This window comes from Taudactylus pleione, unplaced genomic scaffold (assembly GCF_031769625.1).
Source record: "Taudactylus pleione unplaced genomic scaffold, aTauple2 ptg000259l, whole genome shotgun sequence".
Lineage (NCBI taxonomy): Eukaryota > Metazoa > Chordata > Amphibia > Anura > Myobatrachidae > Taudactylus > Taudactylus pleione.
In genome coordinates, this window is record NW_028284661.1 from 468,023 (window position 1) to 483,408 (window position 15,386).

The following is a 15,386-nucleotide window of genomic DNA, read 5'->3' on the forward strand; positions in this document are numbered from 1 at the left end:
GCATTTGCAATCCCAGCACTGCAACCAAGTTCGCAGGCTGGGATCACCATCATGGTGGACGGCAATGGGCTGCCGGCCAGCTGAGTAAGACTCAGCTCACTCAGGACCTCATTCAGAGTCGGTCGTTGCGGCCGCACGGTCGTATAGGAAAAGGGGCCGGATATGCAAATGATGCACACGCATGTTGCGTCCCTAAGGTCGGATCGTTAGCTGGGCGACTAAGGGGAGGATGCGGTCGGTTCGCTTAAAAAACGCCCCCATCTCGTACGCATTACACGTCATCTCCGGCTATATAAGGATTAATCGCGAGCATCGTAAACCATCGGAACTGGTCGTAGAGCTAAAGGTTGACCATACCCTCTCTTAAGCTCTACAATCATGTCAGTGTAAAACCTCCCCTGTCACGTGTGCCATGACACTACTTTGTTAATTATGCACTCCCTTAAAACGCCGTTCGCATAATTAGGCACGCCTGCGTTCGGATCTCCACACCCCCGTTTTCAAGCACCATCCCCTGTTACCACCCACAAACGCCGCAATCTGTCACTCAAACTACCGACCTGGCCGTGTTCAAGGAGAGAGAAATTTCTGATCGTAGCCGATAGTTTGCGCACACGCATTGCGAACTTTACGCATGCGCAGATTAGCGAACATCGGCTGTGTACGACCGTGCGGCCGCTTCGACCGCTTCGTCCAGAAAACGGGGCCCCTGCACCGACCCTTAAATGCCTCTGTCTGTTGGAGTGCAGCTGGTAAGAGGGGTGTCAGCCCCCACTAAATCCAAGAAGAGTAACTATATAGATGTTAGATACCAATGGTAAATACTAGATTAGTTTCAAATAAATGGACGGTTTATAGTAAAAAGCTTAAACATATATTAACACATAGGTGAATAATAATAGTAGTATTAATGATCAATATAACATCACATACAATATAATAATTATTGGACTTTAAGAAATTGATATGATCAAAAGAATCATTATGTGTTATGAAAGCTGGTTACTGTACTGATTCATATTAGTCTCATGGTTCTCTCATTAGTGTGCAAAGTCTCCAATATAAGCAGCATTATATAATTGGTTTCAGGAATCACAATTTCTAAAAGTCATTATTTTGTGTGTTTCACCTTGTGATGGTATGTTGACCTCATTGGTTATTCTTGCCACATGGGTACACATGGTTCATCGAGGTTTACCGCATCTAAAGAAACCAGATGGTTTCTGTATTAACCAACCTGAGGAATTCAGGTCTTTATCTCTACTGATGCTTTTTAAGTGACTAGGGGCCAGAATTGTTTTTAAGGATCTGTTTTTTCTAAATGTGATCTGTGGGTTGGATGGAACAACACTCTGCAATAGGTTATTCTGTCTAAGTAATCTATAGTTACGTATTATGATGTCTTTAATCTCCCGAAAGCTGTTATTAAATTTACATATGAAGGCCATATCTCTCTTTCTCTCATCTTTATTATTTTCTAAATCCTGACGTTGATGGTTGGTCTTCATCCTAACCTCTATATATGCCTTCTTTAAAAGGGTTTCTTGATAACCACATTGTTTGAAAGAATTAATCATCTCTCTTGCCTGTATAGAGAATGTATCCAAATTAGTGCAATTTCGTCAAAGGCGCATAAGTTGCCCCTTAGGAATATTTTGTTTCCAAGGGGCATAATGTGCACTTTTATAGTGCATATATGCATTGGTATTTACTCTTGTAATGACAGATCCCCTTCCCAAACAATAAATAGATCATCTATATAATGGCCACAGAAGACCAGGTTCACATTTCAGCCGCATTTCCACACATGTGCATCCTCAACCTCATGTAGAGGTTGACATAGGTGGACACAAACCTGGTCCCCATGGCCATCCCCATCACCTGTAAATACCTGTAGTATGTGTTAAGGAAAGGAAAATAATTGTGAGAAAGGATAAAGGAAATGCATTAAAGGATAAAAGATCTATGTTCCACTCCGAGGTCACCATCCTTGATAAGGCGTCTATCTATAACTTCCTCTCCCTTGGAATGTGGGATATGGTTGTATAAGGCAGTAACATCAAAAGTGAGGAATGCATATGTATCCCTCTACTCAAGTGTCTGTACTTTGTTTAGAAAATGGGTGGTGTCCTTCAAGTGTGACCTTAGAGTGCTAACCCGAGCTTGGAGAAAAAAATCAAGATAAAATGATAAGTTAGAAATAAAATAATTTATACCATATACTGTATAATGGAATGCCCAGGAGGTGAAGTGATGAATTAGTGAATTTTGGGAAGATAATAAAAAGTAGGAGTGGTGGGAAAATGGGGGAGCAGGAATCTGTGTTCCTCCTTGGATAGGACCCCCGAGACCATTGCCGCATCCAACAGTGTTTTCAATTCTACAAGGTATACATTAGTGGGGTATCTAGGTAGAATGGAATAGAATTGAGGATAATTAAGTTGTCTATGTGCCTCAGTGATATACTGGGTACGATCCATGACTTCCAATCTCCCCCCTTTATCAGCTTCTTTAATGATAATGGATGTGCCTTTTGTTAATGTTTTGAGGGCTCTTTTTTCTTGTCTAGATAAGTTAGATGTATATCTCGTGCTTCCTTGTTTCTGTGTACACAAAGTATTAAAATCTTCTAGTGTGATTTTGTAGAAAGCCTCAATACTACTGCTCTTTGCACTAATAGGAAAAAACTCAGGTTTGTTTTTGAAAAGACAAGTATCTCTTTACAAATCAAAAATCTTCTTCGTCCTTCTAATCTGGATGCATTCTCACTATTTGTGTTGTTTTCTTCCCACAACTCCACAAGGGTATCCTCTGTACTATCAAGCATGATAGATACAGATGAATCGTTATGTTGGTTCAGAATGTTTTTAGCAAAATACCTCTTATGGCAAAGGGTACATACAAAGCGATTTAAATCAACGTACAACTCAAAAATATTAGGTTTACTAGTTGGAGAAAATGTAAGACCCTTATTTAACAGAGACAATTGTGACTTATCTAATTGTTTGGAAGAAATATTAAAAACATTCCTGGTTGCAGTGGCGTCCCTCCCCGCGGTGACACCCGGGACGTGGCCTTGCAGCCCGAACCCCGGCCTCTTGTTATCACTGGGGTGGTGGGGGGTTGTGGAGGTGCAGATTGCCGGCTCTCTCATTGTGACAGGAGCCGAGGGCTGCACATAATGGTACAGTGCAGCAACCGGCTCCTGCCCCTGGGGGGAGCATGCACCTTGATGTCACCCCTCGGCGGGTGACACCTGGGTGAGGCCCGCATCCCCTTGTGACATCACTGCCTGGTTGTGGTGTCATTATTTTCCTCAGAATAAATTATTCCAGTCTTGTTTCGTTTTTCTTTACTACATTTACCTCCTCTTCTGCCTCTGGGCTTCAGTCCCTTTGTCTCGTTGGGGTATCCTTGGTATATCAAGGTTGGTATATTTGTATTTCTGTTGTTTTTTGGTCATGCCCCTAAAAAATTCCCTCCATGTAGGTGTTCCTTTCCTCTCACATGTCCCATTGGTCCATCGGACTTGTTGAACAGTGGTCTTGTCTCTGCAATGTAGTTGATCATTATGATATCTAGATGGCGTTTTACACTCAGGGGTATATTTACTAAAGTGAGAGTGTTTAGAAGTGGAGATGATGCCCACAGCAACCAATCAGATTCTACATAACATTTAACTAGCACCTTCTAGAAGATTATAGCTAGAATCTGATTGGTTGCTATGGGCAACATCTCCAATTCTAAAAACTCTCACTTTAGTAAATTTACCCCTCAGAAACAGCTCTATTCTTATAAGAGGGGAAAACTTATTCGGATGAGTATATTGATTCCTTCCTAGGGGGTCCTTCTCTTTCGGTTATATTTACCTTCATTTTTATATTTTAGCTTAAGGGGTCCTGTTTTTTTTCCCTATGATTTCTGTCATTTTGTCTAGTTCATTGGGAGGAGGCATGTGACTTGCTGGAACCATTTCTTATTGCTTGGTGTCACACATAGGGTTTTGTTTCCCCATTACCAGGGCTGTGGTGTCACTTTACTGCCACCTGTGTCCCTGCTTGCCACTTGCAGCATCCCTGAGGCTTGTAGTCACTCATCTGTAATGTGCAGTTCTTGCTATTCTGCATTATGGGCACTGCCGTCTTGGACAGTATCACATGATCTGCTCTGAGAAACCAGTCTCCAGCAACTTCGGTCACATGATTCATCCAGTTCTAAGGGTGCCATTTTAAACCAGTAAGTGTTGCTTGCTTTATTGCCAGAACAACATCTCTGTCTGAGGATTAGTACCCTAGCTCCTGATTCAGTATCTGCTCCTGTATTGTTTCACAGCATTCTACTGCAGTGCTATCCATAAAACCTCTTCTAGTATTGCTTCACAGCATATTTAATTACAGTGTGTCTCAATTGTGCTTTCATCACCCAGTTCTAATACATTGCAGTCTGCCTCTGAACATTCTACATTATGCTGCAGCTGCTGGTAATCCTGCTAGCCTGCATCTGTTCTCATTAGTCTTCTTCTGCTAGTTAACTTGAATGAAAATATTATTAATCAACCCATTTCATTCATATTCCAGCTCATACAGTTAGTGTCCTCAACCCGAATCATCAAACCCCTTTTGCCGAGACACTTGGGTCCCATGGCAGGATATGTAATGTTACGGAACTTGGTGGTGAGCAAATTGGGATATCATTGCAATTGGGTGGTCTAAAGCACGGTACACACTACATGATATTTTGAATGATTTGGCTGATTCCGATGCATCGGAACGACAAATCGTTCAAAATGTGTAGTGTATACCCACTATCAAAATCCCGATGTGCACTTCTGCGGGTCGTACGTTGAATCTTCAGATCTTTTGTACATGTAGAAAGATCTGAGGATGTCGCTAGTGATGCCATGCTACCCTCACCGTTGCTCCATTTCTGCCAATATCGGCAAGTGTGTATGCACTTGCCGATGCCGGCACCCCCGCCATGTCCGTCGCTTACGACATTGTCTAGTGTGTACCGGCCTTTACAGATGATAAGCTGTCACCAACTCAGATGCACTGGATAGTCAAAACCAGGATTATTTAAGTAAACAAAATTAAACAAGAATCATATATTGACATGCCATACTGTAGATCACCCACAAGGTGTCAGCAGATAATCAAAAACCAACATCTATTAAATAATGAGGCGACTTGTAGTATACAATGATAATATTTATAATCCAATGCAGGGCCTGCAACAATTATCTTTAAGAGCGCAAACCAATTTGGTGTGCAGACACAGAAAGAATGATTGATGTATATGATTGCTCAGTAAAGTACAGTGTAGAAATTGTGTACATTAACTTCAACTATTAATACAACCAGTGTCAAGTCCCACCTCCTGGTGTAGACCAGGTGCTTATACAGCTGTTTTCATCTGGCCTGAAACTGGCAGTCTTATCAATGTTCTCTGTGGTTAGAAACTGGTGCATCTGCTACCCTTGCAGACCTACAGTATAGACAACTTGAAAATAAACAAGCACTGCAACCTGAGCAAATCACACATTTTTTGTACATATTACAATGCATTTTTGACGTAAAATACATCTAAATCTACATTATTTCAAACAATGTAATTTGAAGTAATCCTTTCTTCCCACACTGCTCCATTTAATTAATTGGTGATTTCAAAATCCACCTTTAGATCATTTAAAGCATTGGTGTTTTTAAACAAATTTAAAGTGCAATTTTTCATTGAAATCCTTTGTTTATTTTATATGTAGTGGATCTGTGAATTGATCACTTCCTTGATTTAAAACTACAATGAAAGTTAGGCATGTTAGTGTCTCTACTGGAATCAGTATGATTTACCGCTCAAATCCCGACAGCGGCAGCCCGACACAGGAGGAAATCCCGATTGTCCTAAGGTAAGTACTAACTAACCTAATTCTACCCCCTAACCCTCCCTTAGGGGTGCCTAACCCTAACCTCCCCCCCAAGTGCCTAACCCTAACCCCCTCTAAGTGCCTAAACCTAGCCCCCTTTCCCCACAGCTTAAACCTAAGATCCCCTGGGGGGCGCCTAGCCCTAACACCTCCTTCCCCTAGCCTAAACCTAACCTCCTAGAGGGGTGCCTATTATTATTATTATCCTTTATTTATATTGCGCCACAAGTGTTCCGCAGCGCCTTACATAGTACATAGAACTAGTAAGTGAACAAGAAACAAGTAACTTACAGTACATTACAGTGCAGGACAAGGACACGATTTATGTACATTGCTGCAATAGCGATTAAAGCACTCACAATAAGCAGCAGGGAGTTGGCAGTCACGTGTTAGGTGCCCTAATGGGGAGTAAAGAGTAGAAGAAAATGTAAAGAGAAGCACTTGAGGGAAGAGGTCCCTGCTCGTGAGAGCTTACATTCTAAGGGGAGAGGCAGACAGACAGGCGTGACACAGAGGGGGAAGATAGGGAGGAAAGAGCATGAAGTGGGTTAGGATGAAAGCTGGAAGGCCTTGATGAAGTAGTGGGTCTTGAGAGCCCGTTTGAAGATTTGTAGAGAGGTGGAGAGTCTGACAGGGAGAGCGAGAGCATTCCAAAGGTAGGGAGCAGCACGGGCAAATTCTTGGATGCGGGAGTGGATGGAAGTAATCAGTTGGCAAGAGAGGCAGCATGCATTTGTTAAGCGAAGTGGACGGGCAGGAGTGTGAAGGGAGAGAAGGTCAGAAATGTATGCGGGAGAGGATTTGGTGAGGGCTTTGTAGGCAAGTGTAAGAACCTTGAATTGGCATCTGAAGGGGAAGGGGAGCCAGTGTAGGGCTTGAAGGAGAGGGGAAGCAGATTTAGAACATCTGGGAGGAAGATGAGCCGAGCAGCAGCATTGAGAACCGATTGTAGTGGAGAGAGGTGAGAGACTGGGAGGCCAGCTAGGTGTTGTGGGTTGGACAGTTAATCAGGTAAGTGTTGTAAGAGGACTGCTGCCAGTTGACTAGTTGGGGCTAAGTATAGAATATGAGATGCCGCCTGTGGGCAGTAGGAGCAGCCTTGAGGGCTGGTTGTGGCCTTTATAGTCGTGGCCAAGGGACTGGTGATTGAGAAGCAGCCTTGAGGGCTGGTTGTGGCCTTTATAGTTGTGGCCAAGGGACTGGTGATGTGAAGCAGCCTTGGGGCTGTTGGAGCAGGCTTGGTGGCTGCTACCAGTGTCGCCGGGATGACACTGGCGACGGTGTGCTTAATAGCACACCTGGAACGCAGAGCTGCTACCAGTGCCGCCGGGATGACACTGGCGACGGTGTGCTGGATTGCGCACCTGGAATGCAGAGCTGCTACCAGTGCTGCCGGGATGACACTGGCGACGGTGTGCTAAGTTGTGTAAATGGAATCCAGAGCTGCTACCAGCACCACCGGGATGACACTGGCCACGGGGTGCTAGGTTGCGCACCTGGAACACAGAGTAGCTACCAGTGCTGCCGGGATCACACTGGCGACGGTGTGCTGGATTGCACACCTGGAGGGCTAAACTGCGACTGGTGCTGCTGAGCTGACACAATTCACCGGATGATGACAGATGCTTCTAGGGTAGGAAGAGCTCCGTGTTACCCAGATGGTACAAGCAGCACGTATGGACGAGATGCAGGTGGAGCCGCCTGGATGGAATAAACGGCTCACAGGAAACACAGCAAGACTGACACAGGTACTCGACTGACATGCAGGAGACAGGAACCGGAAGTACGAACAAACTTCTATCACCGGCATGGATTGCTGGGCTGGGTGGAATTTAACAGAGACAGAATCCAATCCAAGCAACTTTCCCTTAATGACAGATTACTGTGCACCTGAGCTGTGTCCAGAGAGGAGAATCAATTAGTGCAACTGAGACTGCACAGGGGCAACAATTAGTGCAGTGCCTCAGTAGCAACAAAGGCTGGAAGTCCAAGCAATAGGATCTGCTAACTGCAGATCCTAACACTAGGAGAACGTTACAGTAGTCCAATCTGGAGATGACCAGTGAATGGATGAGCATTTTAGTGGCATCCTGGGTGAGGAAGGGTCTAATCCTGGAGATATTTTTTAGGTGGAAATGGCAGGACTGCGAGAGGTGCTGAATGTGTGGTTTAAAGGAGAGGGATGAGTCTAGGATAACTCCAAGACAGCGCACTTTGGGGGTAGATGAGATAGTTGTGCCATCAATAGATAATGAAATTGTGGGAACTGATGTAGTGGAAGAGGGTGGGAAGATGATTAGCCCAGTCTTAGACATGTTAAGTTTAAGAAAGCGCTGGGACATCCATGAAGAGACAGCAGAGAGACAGTTGGAGATATGGGTAAGGAGCGAGGGGGAGAGCTCGGGGTGGAAAGGTAAATATGAGTATCATCAGCATAGAGATGATATTGGAGGTCAAAGGAGTTAATGAGATCACCTAAACAGTACGTATATAGGGAGAAAAGGAGTGGTCCAAGAACAGAACCTTGGGAAATGCCTACTGTTAGTGGAAGTGGGGGGGAAGAGGAGTCATGAGAGGACACAGAGAAGGAACGATCAGAGAGCTAGGAGGAAAGCCACGAGAGGGCAGTGCCACATAAACCGAGAGACTAACCCTAATTCCCTCCTGGGAGCCCCTAACCTAACCCTCCCCCCGGCGGCTATTCGCACCTGGCGCCCGTCTTACCTCTGATCGGTAAGCCGGGTGTCGGCGTAGGTCTAATGACGTGCATCAGGATTTTGATGCCTGTCGTTAGTGCCTTGCCGGGATTACACAGTCAGCAAGCCGGCGGTTGGGATTATGTCCATCGGCTTCCCGACTACTTCCCTCTCTAAAGGACACCATAAGTTATTAGGAAAATGAACAAACTCCCACTAAAACTTTTACTTGTGTTAACCAACAGAACTACATTTTAAAATGGTATTATCTGTCAAGCGCTGGCATCCTGTATCTAACCCATACAGTACTAGTATCTAAAACATTTTATGAATATGAAAGACTTTAACATTGAACAATACATGAATTGTAAACTATACATGTCATCTCTATCTTAGCATGTTCATGTAATCTTAACAGTGTTGGTTCCTTCTGGACACAAGGGGACACCGCAATCAGATGACCCTGATACCAAAGGCAGGGGATAACATGACTGACCCTCATTACAATAACATATATGGGTGGCACTAGTGTTTGTTGGCAAGCATCCCCCTCCATCTCATCTGGCATTGGGTAGCTTCTAGTTCTAATAACATCCAGGTTCTGGCTCCTTAGATTGGATAGACAGCAGAGGAAGAGCTGGACAGACACAGGGGGTGAGCTGGACAGACACAAGGGGCATGAGCTGGAGTGACACAGGGTGCATGAACTGGAGTTATACAGGGCCGTAAGCTGGAGTATAACAGGGGGCAGTGAGCTGGAGTGACACAGGAGAAGTAAGCTAGAATGACAAAAGGGTGTCAACTGGAGTGATACTGGGGGTGAGCTGAAGTTACACAGGGAGATGAGCTTCAGAGACACAGGGATGTAAGCTGGAGCTACAAAGGGGGAAGAGGTGGTGTGATACAAGATGATGAGCTGGAGAAAAATGGGGGTGAACTGGAGTTACAAAGGGGGTGAGCTGTGTGACAGGGTGGTGCACTGGTATGGCACAGTGTGGTGAATGGGGGTTACACATGGGAGTGAGCTGGAGGAATACAGGGGAGTTAGCTGGAATGGCACATGGGGCATGAGTTGGAGTATCACATGGGGGAGAGCTGGCCTTTCACAGGGGTGTGAGCTGGAGTTACACACGAGGGTGAGTGGGAGTTACATAGGAGGATGTGCTGGAATTACACAGGGGGATGAGCTAGAGTGACACAGGGGCATGAGTTGGAAAGATAAAAGGGTGTGGACTGGAGAGACATGGAGGGTGAGCTGGAGAGATGCACAGGGGCACAAGCTGGAAAGACACTAGGGGGTGACCTGGAAAGACACAGAGGGGTGACCTGAAGAAACCCAGGGGGCTGGAGTCATGGGCTTAACTATAATGTAACATTCTTTACCCATTGTCGACACTAACCTATCTGTCAGCACCACAACAATCTTTGGGAAAATGGTGCAGGTGCCTTTTTCATGAAGATCTGCACAAGCACAGTAGTGCAATTGCTGGCAAAATAGTGTGGGCAAAATGTTCCTGAAGACAACTGCATGCTCAGTAAAATCTGGCATAGTGCAAGAGTCTACTCTGCCAATGAACCGGCGAGAGAGGTGGGAGGCCTGCATAGAGGCTGCACATGGGCCCACGCTCCTGTCTCGAGTTACACAAGGAGCATGAGCTGCAGCTGCACTGGGGGCATGAGTTGGATTTACACAGGGGACATGAGCTGGAGTTACACAAAGGCCATGAGCTGAGTGGCAAGCACTGGTATGAGCTGGAGCATGAGCTGGAAACACACAGAGGGTATGATCTGGTGTTACACTGGGGGTATGAATTGGAGTTACATAGGGCACATGAGCTGAGTGACATGGGGGCATCAGCTGGAGTGACACAGGTATGAGCTGGAGTTACAGAGGTGGGTGAGCTGGAGTTACACAGGAGGGTGATATTTTCAACACAGGTGGGTGAGTTAGTGTGACACAGAGGCATGAGCCGGAGATACACAGAGGGATGTGCAGAGGAGGTGTCAAGCTTCGGTCCCCTTAGGTGTGTCTCAAGCTCCTGTACTCACCAAATTTAGCACTGTATCATATCCATTAGAGCACCACTATTATATTACCCATCCTCTAGATAGATAGATAGATAGATAGATAGGATCAAGTTAGGGGTGCCCTCTTCTGGGGTAGATGGGCACTTACAAACATGCAGCAGCCAGGAAACAGCACAACAGGCCAGGGTTTCTGTGAAATTAGCCAAAGCTAGATTATTGTGCAGAAAAAGAAAAATATAAAATAGAATCCTAATCTATTTAGGCACTAACTAAACACAGAGGTTCCCTCTCTCATAAGCCTAATGCCCCTACCACAAACATAGGCATATGACAAGTACTCACGATCAATAAATCACAATGTCTCTTAACAAGCCTGCTGCCTCTTTCCCCAGGTAGTGAGACACTGAGTAAAACCCCTGACACACTATTATCAGCGCTTACAGGTGAAAGTGCTAATTAGCCTGTTATCAGACTGAAGACCCGAAATGGGCCTAATGGATGGAGCTCACCCTCATGCTCCATCCATAACTCCAGGAACCCATAACCGGCTTTTACTAAAGCCCAAACACTATCAAGCCTGTTTTGCAATCATATAAATTTTCATGGGGTTTTAATACATATAGGTCAGAAATCTGGGACAAGACACATATACCTCCCACGTACAATCGTACCAGTGCTTTTGTCACAATATATATATATATATATATCTATAAAGTGAACAAAGGGTGTGCCACATAGTGCTCCATCAATAACATTTATTAAACGTATCATAAATGATAAAATGTACCAACGGTGGCAGTCAGACCACCGCGAGAATTAAAAGCTCCAAACATAAAATCTCCGGGTGGTACAGCAACCTGCTCCGGTATACATCAACCATGGATTGAATCACGCTAGGCCACGCCCCTAAGTGTTTCGTCACACGGACTTCGTCAGAGGGCTGGCCCAGCGTCACCAGTAATCCCCTTAAAAGCACATTGTAACTAATCATTCATTGAACTCATTGGAGGGTCATACACCTATCGACAATTACAGCGGCAGCAAAAATGTACTGAACTTAATACAATTTGTCCATACAAACTAACACAATCATATACATATATAACCAATGCATTAGAAACAATGAAAACATGCAGACAAACTATACACATTGCATATAAAATTAATACAAATGACACATTAATAAGATAAATATATGTACACATATCTATCAATAATGCTGCAGATTAATACTCTAACATTATAAGATTAATTTCTGGCATAAAGTAATAACATATAGAGGAATGATAAACACCAATTATATTGACTAAAAATAAATTATTTAGATAAAAAGGGAGTAATTTCAAATCCCTCGTTTAATCCTATGGGGAACAATGTATTTAATGTAACAATCCAATATGTATCACGTTTGGATAATAAGTTTAGCACGTTGCCCCCTCTTAGGTCCAACGTTACATGTTCAAGTCCAATAAACCTAAAATTATTTAACTTACTAGCTTGACAAGATTTAAAGTGTCTGGGAACGCTATGATTATCAATCAAATTCTTAATACTCCTGGTATGTTCCAGGATCCTGATTTTCAATGCGCGTTTTGTCTTCCCAATATATTTCTTACCACAACCGAATATTAACATATAAATAACATGTGTGGTATTACAATTAATCATACCTTTTATTTTATATGCTTTTTTACTGACATTCCCTGTGAACGACTTCTGGCCTCTCAACCCATATTGACAAACCTTACAGGCATTACATGTAAAAAAGCCTTCTGGTTTACTAAAAAATGATGAAGATGGTACTTTCATGTCGTTAACCATTGGCAGTAAACTAGGAGAAATATAGTTCTTTACCATTCTTGCTCTCCTGAAAACAAGCTCTGGTCTCTCAGGAACTACAGTGGATAACACCGGCTCCATCCTAATTAGATTCCAATGTTTATACAAAATTCCTCTGATAACATCACTGTGGCAACTAAACTGGGTTACAAAAGGACAACTAAATTGTGACTTCCTAGTAACAGAATCTTCCTTGTTCTTATAATTAATTAAATCAGTTCTATCAAGATTTCTAGCCCTGCAAATGGCAGCATCAATCAAGCTAGCCGGGTACCCTTTCTCTAGAAATCTGGTAGTATAAATATGTGATTGTTCTTCAAAGCTAGAAATACTAGAACAATTACGCCTAAGGCGAACTAATTGGGAAAACGGAAGATTTATTTTCCAACGACTAAAGTGGCAGCTCGTAAAATCTAAATAATTGTTACTATCCACAGTTTTAAAATGCGTGGCAGTCACTATTTCTTTAATATCACCCTGACAATTATTTATACACAAAGCCAAGTCCAAAAATGAAATCTTATCGGGTTCAAACTGAGAGGTAAACCCCAAATTAAAATAATTCCCATTTAAATATTGCACAAAGTTGCAAAAATCACTCTCAGATCTATCCCACACTAATAGCAAGTCATCTATGTAACGTTTGAATAAAACTATATTGTTATGGAACAGATTGTTAGTATAAATATATTTTTTCTCCCACTCTCCCAAATATATATTGGCCACACTAGGGGCACAAATCGTCCCCATCGCTACCCCGCATGTCTGTTTATAAAACTTGCCAAGAAAAGTAAAATAATTGTGCTGCATAACAAAACGAGTAACATTCACAATAAACTCGATTTTTTGGGGGTTCATATCCGGATCATTTTCTAACACACTTTTAATACATGCTAATCCCTTCTCATGGGGAATCGATGTATACAACGACGGAACATCAACCGTACCCCATTTAAAGGTGTTTTTCCAATGAAACTCTTTTAAAACCTGCAATACATGTGTAGAATCTTTTATATAAGAATCCAACATTGGGACATATTTTTTCAAGTACACATCAACATATTCAGATATCCTTGAAGTCAAAGAATTTAACCCTGAAAAAATCGGACGGCCGAGTGGAGAAACTTCGTTTTTATGGATTTTCGGCAAATGGTATATTGTCGCTATTCTGGGGGTTTCATTATATAAATATTTATATTCATCAATGGATAACACTTGATCCGTTAATCCTTTGTCAATAATAATTTTAAGATCCACTAGATATTTTTTAGTGGGATCATTCGACAATTTCACATAGGAGTTGGTATCTGATAATAATCGATTCATCTTCAATATATATTTATCTCGGTCAATAATGACTGTACCCCCCCCCCCTTATCTGCCTGCTTTATAACCACATCTTTATTTTCTATCAATGCTTTCAAATCCTGTTTCTCTCCTTTGGTTAAATTATTATCTTTAACCATTACTGTATCCGTCATTTTATCAAGATCTTTCTTCACCAATTTAGCAAACAAATCTAAACATGAACCACGTGATTCAACTGGATAAAAGGTGCTCTGTTTCTTTAAACCAGAAGAAGAATCCCAATAACTGGTTTCCCAATTTTTTAGAGGGGCCAGGGACTTATTATCATTACGTAAAAAATGCCTTTTTAGTGTCATTTTACGCACAAATAAATTCAAATCTATATATGTTTGAAATTTATTAATAGCTGTAGTAGGGGCAAAACTAAGCCCTTTTCGTAAAAGATTACACGTAGTGGCAGATATAGGGATTTTCGATAAATTAAAAATACCTTTAGCCACAGGATCAACTAATTCATTATCCGTCTTCTTTGAGGCATTATTTCCCCCTCTTTTCCCTCTTCGTCTCTGAACCTTTTTTTGTTCCCCTCCATTAAATCGTTTTTTTGGAAAATTGTTGCGAGTCGGAAAAAATGTCCTTTGACCGCTCCCTAAAAATGTTACCATATAGGTCATTTAAAGGTTGATATCTATTAGATACTAACGGGGAAAAAGCTTTTTTTCTATCTTCGGTGGATCTCCAAGACTTTTTTTTAGAGACTACCTCCCATTTATACGGCGAATCATCTCTCCTTTGTACATAGCAAGAGCTATTAGCGGAGGATCCATTCATAAACGTTTCTCTTTTAAAATTATATTTGTGTTTAAAATTATTTTCATTCCTCTGCTGCTGCCATCTAATGCTGTCTTTATAATTCGTATTTTTATTTTGTTTACGGACTATGTGCCAGTTACGCACCTGTCCTTTAGCATAGTCGTCTTTATCTCTTTTAAATTTGCTACTTTTATTATCCACAATCTCTTGTTCGATCTTATCTACTTTATTTTCTATAAATTCCAAAAATTCTTTGAATTTTTCTATAGTGGCAGATTCCACTAGTTGTTTCTCAACAATCACAATTTCATTTTCCACCTCTTTTAGTACCTTTCTCTTTTCATAAAGAATTAATTGCATAAGATCTAATGCAAATTCATCTAGAATCCTATGCCATTCTTTAATAAACTTTTCATTAGTTTGACCAAATGTGGGATTTTCGGTTATCCTTAGTCCACGTGGTACCCTACCACATTTTATATAATTTTCTAGTCCCACTATATCCCACCAAGTTCTCGTTTCTTTAATTAACAACCTTTCAGTTTGTGTAAAGAGATTGGTGGTGTGATCAAGATTAGGTATATCACCTGCTGTCTCCTCGCAAAAAGCTTTCTGACAATGTTGTGATCGTTTCAATCTCAAACCAGCAAATTTAGACATTTTTATCTATAGAAAATGCAGCTACCAAAATAGAAGGATATTAACAAGACAACAAAACAGTACATAAATCAATTGGTGCGCAAATTCTCTTAAAAATATAGCAACAGTCAGGGTTAAATTCT